Here is a 13,608-nt window from a genome sequence, read left to right as displayed (position 1 = left end):
ACTCATTGAACCCTCACAACGACTAGGAGGGAGGTACTATTATTGTCTCCACTTTACAAATAGAAAACTAAAGCTCAAAGACATTAAATAATTTGTCAGGGATCACGTATAGTTAATATTCAGGTAGTGACCCCCTTAGCACTAGGGAAATACAGGTAAGAGCTGGGGGAGAAGTCTGACAAGAAGGATGAATATAAAACGGGGATGAGGGCCGGGCGCGGTGGCTCACGCCTGTAATCCCAGGACTTTGGGAGGCCAAGGCGGGCAGATCACCTGAGGTCAGGAGTTCGGGATCAGCCTGGCCAACATGGTGAAACCCCGTCTCTACTAACAAGAGTGAAACTCCGTCTCAAAAAAAAAAAAAAAAAAACGGGGATAAGAACAAAAGAAAGCCACTCACAATGGAAGAAAAGTAGATTAAGTAGCTTTCTGGCTCAAGAATGAACATCTCCTCTAGGTCTTCGGAGAAACAGTCCTCACATCCCTCTCCCCTTATACCAGGATCGTGATCTGCATGGATGTGAGAAAAAATAGCCTCTAGCCATCAGGCTCCTATTAGCAGAATCCAGTTTGACAGTGTCTTATTACGTGTGCCAGACTCTGGTGTAAGGTGCTTTAAATATTCTTCCTCACTTCTTCCTCATGACAGCTTTGTGCGATAGGTACTATTTTACAGATGAGGAAAAATGAACCACAGAAAGGTTAAGAAATTTTCCCAAGATCACGCTGGTAGCAAATGGTAGAAATGGGATTCACACACCCAGTCTAGCACCCACGCCACCCGCCACTGCAACTGCTGCCTCTCATAAATCTCAGTCAAGCATTCAGACTTAAAGGAGAACTTCCTAACTATAGCACAGTGCTTCCAAAGACAGCTGTGGATATTCCATCCCACGGGAGCTCTCGCCATAAATCCAGGGCCGCAAACTGTTGACCCAAGTGACAAACTTGGCCATCAGATATTTTTTGTTGTTGTTGTTTTTGTTTTTTATTTCTTCTTATTTCCATTTTATTTAGTCTAGGATTGGCGTGTTTATTCGTTTAGGTGGGGCATGCATACATGTCATGAGCACTGTATGAACTCTGATTCTCACTTTTATATCACAGGCTGGCCCCCATAAGAATTTGTGTTTATCACTCCCAGAAAATATCAGTTTTGTACTGTTTAGAAATTTACCTTCAAGAAGCAGAGGAATGAGCCAAATGACATCTTAACCCAAGTGCTCTGACTCTAAGATTATTTTTAAGAAACACACAGACACTGTGGCTTATGTAAGAGAATGTTCTTGTCTTACAAGACCCACACTGAGGCCAGGCACAGTGGCTCATGCCTGTAATCCGAGCACTTTGGGAGGCCAAGGTGGGTGGATCACTTGAGACCAGGAGTTCGAGACCAGCCTGGACCACATGGCAAAACCTTGTCTCTACTAAAAATACAAAAATTAGCCAGGCGTGATGGTGCACACCTGTAATTCCAGCTACTTGAGAGGCTGAGGCATGAGAATCCCTTGAACCCAGGAGGTGGAGGTTGCAGTGAGTCGAGATCGAGCCACTGCACTCCCACCTGGGTGACGGAGTGGGACTCTGTCTCAAAAAAAAAAAGAAAGGAAGGAAGACCCCAACGGTGCACACCTGTAGTCCAAGCTACTTGGAAAGCTGGGGTAGGAGGACCACTTGAGCCCAGGAGTTCACGTCCATTTCCCACCTGGACAATATAGCAAGACACCTTTCTCCAAAAAAAAAAGGAAAAAAAAAAAAAAGAAAGAAAGAAGATCCACAGTGAACCTTTTCTTACAATGTTTACAATTTACTCTCGAATAGTCTAGCAAAATGGTGATGATGAAAATAACAATAATAAAATGTATAAATACGTACGTGTGTTTGTACATATATAGAGAGAAACGGGGAGAGAGGGAGAAGGAGAAAGAGGAGGTGAAAACAAACGTGGCAGATCATAAGGGATTGGTGAATCTGAGTAAAAGTGTGCAGGAGTTCGGGGCACCACTCTTACAGTTTAGAAGTTTGAAATTTTTTAAATAAAAACACTTTATTTAAAAAAAAAAAAAAGATATGCACATTTCACTCTCATCCATCAAAACCACAGTAATAGCAAACAATAACAGAAATCCTGCCTCATATAGATTAACTATTTAAAAAACAATTTACTCTTTTGTGTTACACTATCTGTATCACTTTGGCTTGAAAAGCTTGTTAGGAAGGATGTCTTAATCCTCAGTTTCATAACAAAACATATTAGTTACAACATTTTCACTCAGTACTTCAGAAACTTGGCAACCCTGGAGAGATCTAAAATATTGTTTCCTGAAGTGAAAGTTGAGATGAGGCTGTGTGTCAGTCCACCATTCCTTGCAGGTAAAAGAAAGGCACAGTGGACCCTCAAACAACATGGTGTGAACAGCACAAGTCCACTGAGATGTGGATTTTCTTCTGCCTCTGCCACTCCAAACAACAAGACCAACCCCTCTTCCTCCTCCTCCTCCTCCTCCTCCTCAGCCTACTCCATGTGAAGATGAGAATGAAGACCTTTGTGATGATCTACCTCCTCTTAATGAGTAGTAAATATATTCTCTCTTCTTTTTTTCTTTTTTTTTTTTTAGACAGAGTGCCTCTCTGTCACCCAGACTGGAGTGCAGTGGCACCATCTCGGCTCACTGCAACCTCTGCCTCCAGGGTTCAAGTGATTCCCCTGCCACAGCCTCTCAAGTAGCAGAGATTACAGGTATGTGTCACCATGTTCAGCTAAGTTTACTTTTTATTTTTAGTAGAGACGAGGTTTCACCATGTTGGCCAGGCTGGTCTCAAATTCCTGACCTCAAGTGATCCACCTGCCTTGGCCTTCCAAAGTGCTGGTGCTGGGATTACAGGCGTGAGCCACTGCACCAGCCCCTCATGATTTTCTTAATAATACACATGTATATATATTTTGAGATGGAGTCTAGCTCTCTCGACCAGGCTGGAGTGCCGTGGAGCCATCTCTGCTTGCTGCAACCTCCGCCTCCCAGGTTCATGCGATTCTCCTGCCTCAGCTTCCAAAGTAGCAGGGATTACAGGTGCCCGTCACCACACCTGGCTAATTTTTGTATTTTTAGTAGAGATAGGGTTTTACCACGTTGGCCAGGCTGGTCTTGAACTCTTGGCCTCAAGTGATCCGCCTGCCTCAGCCTCCCAAAGTGCTGGGATTACAGGTGTGAGCCACCACGCCTGACCTAATATTTTCTCTTATTAAAGTAACATTAGTTTACTTTAGTGTAAGAATACAGTAGATAATACATATAACATATAAAAGATGTGTTAATTGATGTTTATGTTATCAGTAAGGTTTTCAGTCCACAGCAGGCTGTTAGCTGTGTTTTCGGAGAGTCAAAAGTTATATGTGGATTTTCAACTGTAGGGGAGATCAGTGCTCCAAACCCCCACGCTGCTCAAGAGTCAAGTGTGTATGGAAAAGAGGAAGCCCTTTTCACCCTCCATGAACGCTGATGACAGCAGCGCTGTGAGGGGCTCCCTGCTGCTGGAAGAGATGGGTTTTGAGATGGACTCGCTGAGCTCCAGGCTCAGCTCATCAGCGGAAGCAATAATGGCTCGTCCTCTAAAAAGGAGCAATGGCTCCCAGCTGAAGGATCACACTGACCTCACCCCAAGGCAGCTCACCGGTCAGGTGCCTTTCAGTGGCAATTCGTTGACGTAGTTGCCCAGTAAAGGCAATATAAGAGAGTAAGTGAGAAGAAAAAAATATAAGGGCAAATGAGGTAGGGGAAGGGAGGTGGTGTTTACATATTAATCGCCCTTTCTTCTCAAATGTTTCTTTCCTCAAATGATAATGGAATGAGATGCATTTATTTCAAAAGGCCTTCCAAATTCCTTGAGATGAGAATAAAAAGAAATTATAGCAGAAGCAAAAACGACTCAGAGCTTCTCTTGTCCTCCCACGTCCTGAAACACGGGGCTAGAGGCACAAATGACCGAATGATCCTATGCACTATTCTCTCGTCGTAATTCCGGTGCCAAGGACATGGGAAAACAGCAGAAGGGGCCAGGTGGGCCCTGTATATGTCCAGATGGTATCAGGATGGAGCTGGGATCCTGGCCACAATGGAGGAAACCGTATTGCTAACAGTTCGGCCTCAGGAGTAGTGAGGATCCTAAAGGTGAGCTGAGAGTAAAAGAGAAGATGAGAAGGAGCACAGGTCGGGAAAAGATCAGGCCATTAATTTTGAGAAAGAGGATCAAGGTCTGCAAAGGGAGACAGCTGAAGAGAAAAATGTGAAAACACTGAAATCGGTGAAAAGAAAGTTACAGGAGATAGGAAAAAAAAACTTCATAGCTTAATGATGAAAATCAAAGAAAGAAGTTTAGAAATAAGAAAACAAGGCCGGGCGCAGTGGCTCACGCCTGTAATCCCAGCACTTTGGGAGGCCGAGGCAGGCGGATCACAAGGTCAGGAGATCGAGACCATCGTGGCTAACATGGTGAAACCCCGTCTCTACTAAAAATACAAAAAATTAGCCAGGCATGGTGGTGCGTGCCTGTAGTCCCAGCTACTCGGGAGGCTGAGGCAGGAGAATGGTGTGAACCCGGAAGGCAGAGCTTGCAGTGAGCCGAGATCGTGCCACTGCACTCCAGCCTGGGCGACAGAGCGAGACTCCGTCTCAAAAAAAAAAGAAAAAAGAAAAAAGAAAACAAGACATTAGACAGGAACTAGAAAATGAAACAAAAAGATAAAATAACTGATAAAATTATATACAATATTAAGGTTGGTTAACCTTTTTCTACTAAATGAGACTTTTAATGAAGAGAATTGATTAAAGATTAAAGTAAAGCTTTTAGACCAGGCTGAGGCAGGGGAATAGGGTCTGGAGGCAGGGAACCTAAGGCTGTTTCACACTGACTTCCTAGAACTAAATTGAAAGGAAAACCCTAACTTTCCAGCCTAAGTAACAAAAGGACCAGAGGCTGCTCCCTTTGCAAACTCACTACCTTTTCTGGTAGGCAGATGGGAAATTGGCTGTCTGCAACAAGCCAGACTGATTGCAGGTTGAGTCTTTCTTTGCATCTTTGTTCACTCCAGCCTCTGAATGGTTGTTGTCCACAACCAATCAGACTGATTGCCTGCCAAGTCTTTGTTTGCATAGAGGTGTAACTTTGTACCCTAGCCTCTGATTGGCTGTGAAAACCAACTCCTGTTTGCACAGGAGTGTGACCTTTGTAACTTCACTTCAGCCTCTGGTTGACTGCTTTCTGCAGCCATTCAGACTAACTGTGGGCTACCACTTCATTTACATGAGGTGAACATGAAGTGGCCGATGGGAAACTTCTAGCGGGTATTTGGACCCGAGAAGATTCTGCATCTGGACCCCGGAGCTGCTGCTCTGGCCCGCTCCCACACTGTGGAGTGTACTTTCATTTTCAATGAATCCCTGCATTTGTTCTTTTGTTGCTTCATACTTTCTTTGCTTTGCTGGGCATTTTGTCCAATTCTTTGTTCAAAATGCCAAGAACCTGGACAACTTGCAGTCACGACCCTCGACCAGGGACAAGGCAAGGTGGCTCGCACCTGTGATCCCAGCACTGTGGAAGGCTGAGGCGGGAGGACCACCTGTGTCCAGGAGTTCAAGACCACCCTGGGCAATACAGTGAGCCCCCGTTTCCACAAAAAAAATTTAAAATTAGCCAGGCATGGTGGTGTGTGGCTGTAGTTCCAGCTACTCTGGAGGCTGAGACGGGAGGATCACTTGAGCAGGTGAGGTTGAAGCTGCAGTGAGCTCTATGATGGTGCCATCACACTGTAGCCTGGTTGACAGAACAAGACTCTATCTCAACATAAATTAAATTAAATTAAAGCAACCTTTTAAAACTATTTTTAACATTATTAAAATTAGTAAAGAATTTAAAATTATTAAAGTTATCTTTTCAGACAACTATTTAAAAAACTGAAACCAAGCCGGGCATGGTGGCTCTCGCCTGTAATCCCAGCACTTTGTTGTGGGGGTGCTGAGGCGGGTGGATTGCTTGAGGTCAGGAGTTCAAGAGCAGCCTGACCAACATGGTGAAACCCATCTCTATTAAACACACACACACACACACACACACACACACAGCCAGGCGTGGTGGCAGGTGCCTGTAATCCCACCTACTCAGGAGGCTGAGGCAGGAGAATCGCTTGAAACCGGGAGGCGGAGCTTGCAGTGAGCTGAGATGGTGCCACTGCACTCCAGTCTGGGTGACAGAGCAAGACTCCATCTCAAAAAAACAAAATAAAAATAAATAAATAAATAAATAATAAAATAAAAAACTGAAACCAATGTAGTAAAATAAAATTAAAATAGCTTTTTAACGTTTAATAATTCCTTCTTTTGTTAAGTTTCTGGAGTAGAGAAAAAAGATACAAACTCATTTTGCATACAGCAATGGGCTGGTTATCACTGGCTCCTCATTGGCAAAAAGCCCTGATTTGGAGCCTTTTTTATTTCCATTGTGGTTTTATTTCCATTGTGCCAAGATGGATTTCAAGCTGCCAATTACAAACATGAAATCACTAAAGGTTGAGTCTGAAAGAAATGCACAATAGCATACCATTATTATATGGTACATCCACATACACACACTAGACACAAATAACCTCAAAGCATAAATATGAGTAAAATATAGTAAAGTAATTAAGAAGTGGTAAATTGTGAGTATTTATTACCTTTCTTTTTGTCATTGTTAATAAAAGCATTTATTTTGCATTTTATACAGAATAACCTGAAAAAATATGGGATGCTTCATAAATTTGTGTGTCAGCCTGTGCAGGTGTCATGCTCATCTTCTCAATGTTGTTCTGATCTTAGATAAGTGCTGCTGAAGAAAGCACCGTTATTTTTTAATATAATTGAATTAAGTCTATATAATTTATTTTTAATATAAAGTAGCTTTAAACATTAGTTTGCAGAATTCCTGAAATGTAGCCATTAGCTCTTGGGATAAGTCGGCACAGTCTGGCTCCAGCACACCACTGACAGTGAGAGTCAAAATCACTCCATTCAGACAGCTAATGAGGCCTTCCTGGGGCCGTCCCTGTACAGGTTCATCTCCTCAACAGCGAGAGTGGTCAGGAGCAACTCACTCAGTTTTCTACCATGTACACAAAATAGAAATCAAATACTACTCTTGAAAAAAAAACTTTGTCCCTTTGAAAAGTTTCTTCCTTTTAAATTGATTTCATGGGATTAAAAAAATGCTAACTCCTCAATTTTGGTAGGCTTTTGAAAGAAAATGAAAATCAACTGTTCCATATAAAGTATTTAAAATATGCTGAGACATTTGATTTCTTTTTCTTTCTTTCTTTCTGTTTTTTTTTTCTTCTTCGAGACAGAGTCTCGCTCTGTCGCCCAGGCTGGAGTGCAGTTGAGCAATTTCGGCTCACTGCAACCTCTGCTTCCCAGGTTCAAGCAATTCTCCTGCCTCAGCCTCCCAAGTAGTTGGCATTACAAGTGCCTACCACCACGCGCAGCTAATTTTTTGTGTTTTTAGTAGTGACAGGGTTTCACCATGCTGGCCAGGTTGATCTCAAACTCCTGACCTCAAGTGATCTGCCCGCCTTGGCCTCCCAAAGTGCTGGTATTGCAGGTGTGAGCCACCACACTCGGTCAACATTCGATTTCTTGGCCGGGCGCGGTGGCTCAAGCCTGTAATCCCAGCACTTTGGGAGGCCGAGGCGGGTGGATCACGAGGTCAGGAGATCGAGACCATCCTGGCTAACATGGTGAAACCCCGTCTCTACTAAAAATACAAAAAACTAGCCGGGCGTGGTGGCGGGCGCCTGTAGTCCCAGCTACTCGGAGGCTGAGGCAGGAGAATGGCGTGAACCTGGGAGGCGGAGCTTGCGGTGAGCCGAGATCGCGCCACTGCACTCCAGCCTGGGCGGCAGAGCGAGACTCCGTCTCAAAAAAAAACAAAAAACAAAAAACAAAAAAACATTCTATTTCTTTTGTCAAAGTAGATGTCTTACATTGATAAGAAGTACAAACTAACTCCAAAAGCCTTTATGGTTACAAGTAGAAAAAATGTTTTTCTGTACCTGTACTATATATATAGTAGGGGCTAGGAGTAAGACTATTTCAGAACAAATGATCCCCAATAAGGTGGCCCAATCATGGTGTCATCATTTAATTATGTATAGCATTTGGACCACTTAAAATGCTTGACCCGGGGAAGCTTGGTTCTTGGCAGGCTGGCATTTAGTGGGTGTAGTATCACGTTCCTGACACAAGGGGGAGCCAGTGCCATTGAGCTAGGCTGTGACTTCCGTTTAAGGGCAGCCTAAGGTCAAAAACACCAAAGTGAAGACCAGATTCAGAACATTTCACACAATTATAAGAGACAAAAAAAATAGGCAAAACATTTTACCTGCTCTATTAAATAGCTAACATTATGCTAAGGATAAGAGAACATTTAAAGCAATCCAAAAATGTCTAAGGACAAAGCAGGGTTTGAAAATGGTTTTCATTCATTTAACAAATATTTGAAGCCTGTGATGTGCTGGTATCATTTACAGAACAGCAGAGAACAAAATAAAGACCTCGCCCTTACAGAGGGCATTTTTCACACATGAACCTTATTTTGGAAAAGCCATGAAATGAAGGTAAAATAGTGACTAAATCTCTTTATTCAGCAGAGCTATTCTGTTCAAAAAAGGCCTCTTTTATCCAAGGTCCCTCTAATCAAGAGATCATTTCTCCACTGCTAAAACATGCTTCCTGAACACCTGGTTCTAACTTGCTGCAGTATTATTTCTAATATAGTCCTATGTGCTAGAGTTTGTAGCCCCCTAATAAACTCTGGATCTTCTGTATATCATTAAAAACAAAAGCGCTACAAAATACTGGATATTACACAGAGTGACTGAGAAATAATTTAACTACACAGTCACTTTTCATCTGCCATGGCGCAGGCACTCCCCTCGGCGCTGTGATTACTATGAATTAAACAAAATCCCTGCTGTAATGGAACTTACAATCAAGGGAGTGAAAGAATAAACATAAAGAAATCTAAGCGAATTTTAGGTAGTGATAAATACAATGAAAAAATCACCACCATAACCACCATTTTCATAGTTCTATCAGTTTGCTAGGGCTGCCATAACAAATTACCATAGACTGTGTGACTTAAACCACAGAGATTGATTTTCTTGGTTCCGGAGGCCAGAGGTCCCAGATCAAGGGGTCAGCAGGTTGGCTGCTTCTGAGGCCTTCCTGAATTTATAGGGGCCACTTTTTCTCCCTGTGCCCTCACCTGGTCACCCCTCTGTGCGTGAGCATCCCAGTGTCTCTCTGGGTGTCCAAACTTCCTCTTCTTATAAGGACACAAGTCAGATTGGATTAGGGCCCACCCTAATGGCCTCGTTTTAACTTAATCACCTCCCTTTGGTTTGGGCTTTTTAACTTAATCATCTCTTTAAAGACCTTATCTCCAACTAAGGTTACATTCTGAGGTATACTGGAGGTTAAGACTCCAAAACATGAATTAGGAGGGGACATAATTTAGCCCATAACAATAACATCTTACAACTCACTGCCACCAAGCTTGCCTGGCCACCATTCCCTCTTGCCTGGACCACTACAGTAGACCACAGGCTGTCATTCTGCTTCTGCTCTTGCCGGCCATCTCAATCCATTCTCACAGTAGCCAGAACAATCTTTTTAAAATGAAAATCATGGCCGGGCGCGGTGGCTCAAGCCTGTAACCCAGCACTTTGGGAGGCCGAGACGGGTGGATCACGAGGTCAGGAGATCGAGACCATCCTGGCTAACATGGTGAAACCCCGTCTCTACTAAAAAATACAAAAAACTAGCCGGGCGATGTGGCGGACGCCTGTAGTCCCAGCTACTCGGAAGGCTGAGGCAGGAGAATGGCGTGAACCCGGGAGGCGGAGCTTGCAGTGAGCTGAGATCCGGCCACTGCCCTCCAGCCTGGGCGACAGAGCGAGACTCCGTCTCAAAAAAAAAAAAAAAAAAAAAGAAAGAAAATCATAACATGCAATGCCCTGCTTAAAACCCTTCAACAGCTTCCTGGTCAACTTCTTCCTGGTAAACTGCACTGAGAAACTTCTTTTTCACGGCACGTAAGGCTCTACATCATTTGACCCTGCCAAGCTTTTTGGCTTGATCTTCCACCACTCTCTAGCGACCTCACAGGTACACTATCCTCTTTGCTTTACTCCAGCATCCTGACCCTTTCCCCTTCAAAGTCCCTTTATATTTGCTTTCCCCGAGTTCACACAGCTGACTCCTTCTAATCTTAAAGTTCTTACCTCAAAAATTACTTCCAGAGACACTTTCCCTGACCAGAACATCTAAACTATTCCATCCCACCTAACCACACCCCAATTCTCTAATGTATTATCCTCCTTTATTTTCTTTATAGTACATTTTGTTAATCATCCCGTTTTATTTACAGTATAGCATTTATTACTATTTGAAATTATATTTATTACTTGCTTACTTGTCCATGATCCATCTTTCTCCTCTAAAATATAAGTTCCTTGAGGACAGAGGCCTTGTCTTTCATTGTTATATTCTAATACCTAGAAAAAGCTCACACTTAATAGGAAATCAGGTATTTGTTGAATAATTCATGTTTGTGTGTTTGTTTTTTATACACAGGGCCTTGCTATGTTGGCCAGGCTGGTCTTGAACTCCTGGGCTCAATCGATCCTCCCGCCCCAGCCTCCCAAAGTGCTGGGATTACAGACGTGAGCCACCGTGCCCAGCCGATAACTAATGAATTTGTAGAACACTTTATAGTTGAAATATGCCTTTCAATTAAACAGTACTTTCATATATATTCACTCATTTAATTCTAATGTCAATCTATGTTATATTCCCCATTTTAAAAATAAGGAGACTAGAACTTTGAGACGCTATCTGACTCGCCCTGCTAGTAACGTAGCTAGTCTGGGGCAAAACTGGAAACTGGTCCCATCCTCTGACTCCTGGGCGTGTCTCTCAGCACTTTTTGCGGTAACATCTTCTAACAAATCTTGATGGCGAGTGTGATTCAAGGTGAAAAGTAGTGGCAGAGAAAAAGACTCAGGTGCAGACCAGACCTTGTGCTGTCTGCATATTTCTCCAAGAGGCCTTGGTCATAACAAGGGTTTCATAAATGTTTACTGAATTAATAGACTACAGCATTTTTCTGTGTTGGGAAAGGCCTAAGTAATTCTAAATTCCACATTGCCCAGTGGCTGCCAACTGCCCAAACAAAACAAGAAGAAGCCCACTGTCCTGGAATTTCCTTGTTAAAAATGACACCGAAACGCCGCTTGGCAAAAACCGCAGTAAAAACAGTCACAGGCGAGATCGACCGACGGATGCTACTTGTGGGCCAGAGTCTGAGGGGAAGCAAAATTTGCACAGTCTCGAAGTATCTCTTCCAAGATATTTACCAAATACAAAAGGAAAATGCATAACTTTGCTGTGGGGAAACCTGGCAGACACTATCTTAAGCAAGCAATTAAGGTGAACGTCATCAGTAGTAAAGCATAGCAACATCATGGATTCCGACATGATGCTCAGAGAAGGGCACAAACTCACTTGTGTGTAGTGTTCTCGCCAAAAATATACTGCCTCAATCTAATCACAGGAAACTATCTGGCAAACCCAAACCGAGGGACATTCTAAAAAAGAATTCAGCAGGATTTTTCAAAAGTATCAAGGTCTTGAAAGAGGAACTGTCACAGGTTGGAGGGCTAAAGAGACAAAGACAGTGCAGGACAGGGTTCTGCATGGATCCTGGGAGAGAGGGCAGAATTCGTGGAAAAACTGGTGAAACTCTATAGTTCAGTTGATGGTACTGAACCAACGTTAATTTCTTGGTTTTGATCATTGTAGTGTAGTTATGTAAGATGTGAATGGGGGGAGGGATACACAGAAACTCTCTTGAACAATTTTATTTTTTTTTTTAAAGGCAGGGCCTCACTCTGTTGCCCAGGCTGGAGTGCAGTGATGCCAACATAGCTCACTGCAGCCTCAAACTCCTGGGTTCAAGTAATCCAACCACCTCAACCTCCTGAGTAGCTGGAACCACAGACATGAGCCACCATGCTTGGCTTTTTTTTTTTTTTTTTTTTGTAGAGACAAGGTTTCATTATGTTGCCCATCCTGGGTACTATTTTTTTGCATTTATATAACTCTAAAATTATTTCAAAATAAAATGTTTTTAAAATACTGTATAATATTTCACTTGTATACATATCACATTTTCCTTATCCTTTCATTTGTTTGGACACTTACGTTAATTCCCTATATTGGCTATTGTGAATAATGCAGTAAATAAGGGGGTACACTGAAAAGATTAAATTTCAAAATAATGGCATACTAGATTCCTTTTTTCTCTGTGGTCACGGAATGGAAATTTCTGGTTAATCAAATTTTTTTAAAGAGTTACCACTTTTACACAATATCAGGGTTATTAGCCATTTACAATGTAAGATTTTTCTCAAGATGTTATAAAATCTCTTGATTTTATAATTCCTTTTTTGGCGTAAAATTTTATTATGTAAAATTTTATCAAATTTTAAAATCTTTTTACATCTGGCTTTTGTTTTATTTTTCCTACTCCAAGTTTATAATGGAATTCATTCATATTTTTAAATACTTAACAAGGTTTTGTTTTAAACCTAGATACTTGTTGCACACAAACTTTATCTTACTATACAGCATGAAGTATAGATCCAATTTTATATTTTTCCAAATAGCTATCCAGTTAAATCTATGTTTTTCCCACACATCAGAGATGCCATTTATATCCTATATTAACTTTCCATATGCACTTGGAACAATTTCTGGATTTTCTATTCTATCTCATTGATCTATTATGCCATACTGTTTTAACAATAGAGGATTTGTAATATGTTTTAATATCAAATAAAGCTAAACTCACCGCCTTACTCTTTATCAGAGTTTTCTTGCCTATTCTTGCTAACTTATTTTTCATATGAAAATCAAAATTCACTTATCTAGCTCCAGAAAAGATCTGATGATATTTTAATTGAGATTGTGTTAACTTAATAAGTTAATTTAGGATTATTTGGCATCTTTATAATTTCAAGTCTTCTTATCCAAAAACATAGTATGTCTATTTGTTCATCTATTTTTATATATTTCAGGTTATCTGAATGTAGTATATTTTTGTTATATTTGTCTATAAATGTTAGCTTTTTTGTTGCTACTGTAAATAAGTCTTATTTTCCATTATATCATCCAACTGGGCATTGTTTGTATAGTTGAACAGTCTTTATTTCTATGTATTAATTTTATTCCCTACTATACTTTAGCAAATATTTTTCTTTGTAATTTTTCCATTCCACACATATTTAATCATATATCTGTGAATAAAGATAGTTCTTTCTTCTATCTTTTGTACCATTTAATGTCAAATACTTATGTGTCTGTTATCACCTGTCTAATTATATTAGTTAATACTTCTAGTCAATACTAAATAATAACAGCAAATGCAGATATCGTTATCTTATTCCTGACATTAATGAAAATGCTGTTTGTGCCTTCTTTATTAAGTAAGAAACCAGATTTTGGGCTGAAACACACA

The 13,608-nt window shown here is 41.4% G+C and overlaps 1 protein-coding gene and 1 non-coding gene across 3 annotated transcripts in view; both read right to left on the bottom strand.

Annotated features, from left to right (window-relative positions):
• Positions 1-13,608, bottom strand: part of EFCAB2 (EF-hand calcium binding domain 2) — a 153,339-nt gene that overhangs the window by 68,492 nt on the left and 71,239 nt on the right. The window lies entirely within an intron of this gene.
• On the bottom strand, positions 6,770-6,873 carry LOC116272045. The gene has a single exon (XR_004180778.1). It is a non-coding gene; the product is annotated as a U6 spliceosomal RNA (small nuclear RNA).

Source organism: Papio anubis, chromosome 1 (assembly GCF_008728515.1).
Source record: "Papio anubis isolate 15944 chromosome 1, Panubis1.0, whole genome shotgun sequence".
Classification (NCBI taxonomy): domain Eukaryota; kingdom Metazoa; phylum Chordata; class Mammalia; order Primates; family Cercopithecidae; genus Papio; species Papio anubis.
The sequence above is the reverse complement of the archived record's forward strand: the minus strand, read 5'-3'. Positions and strand labels throughout refer to the sequence as shown.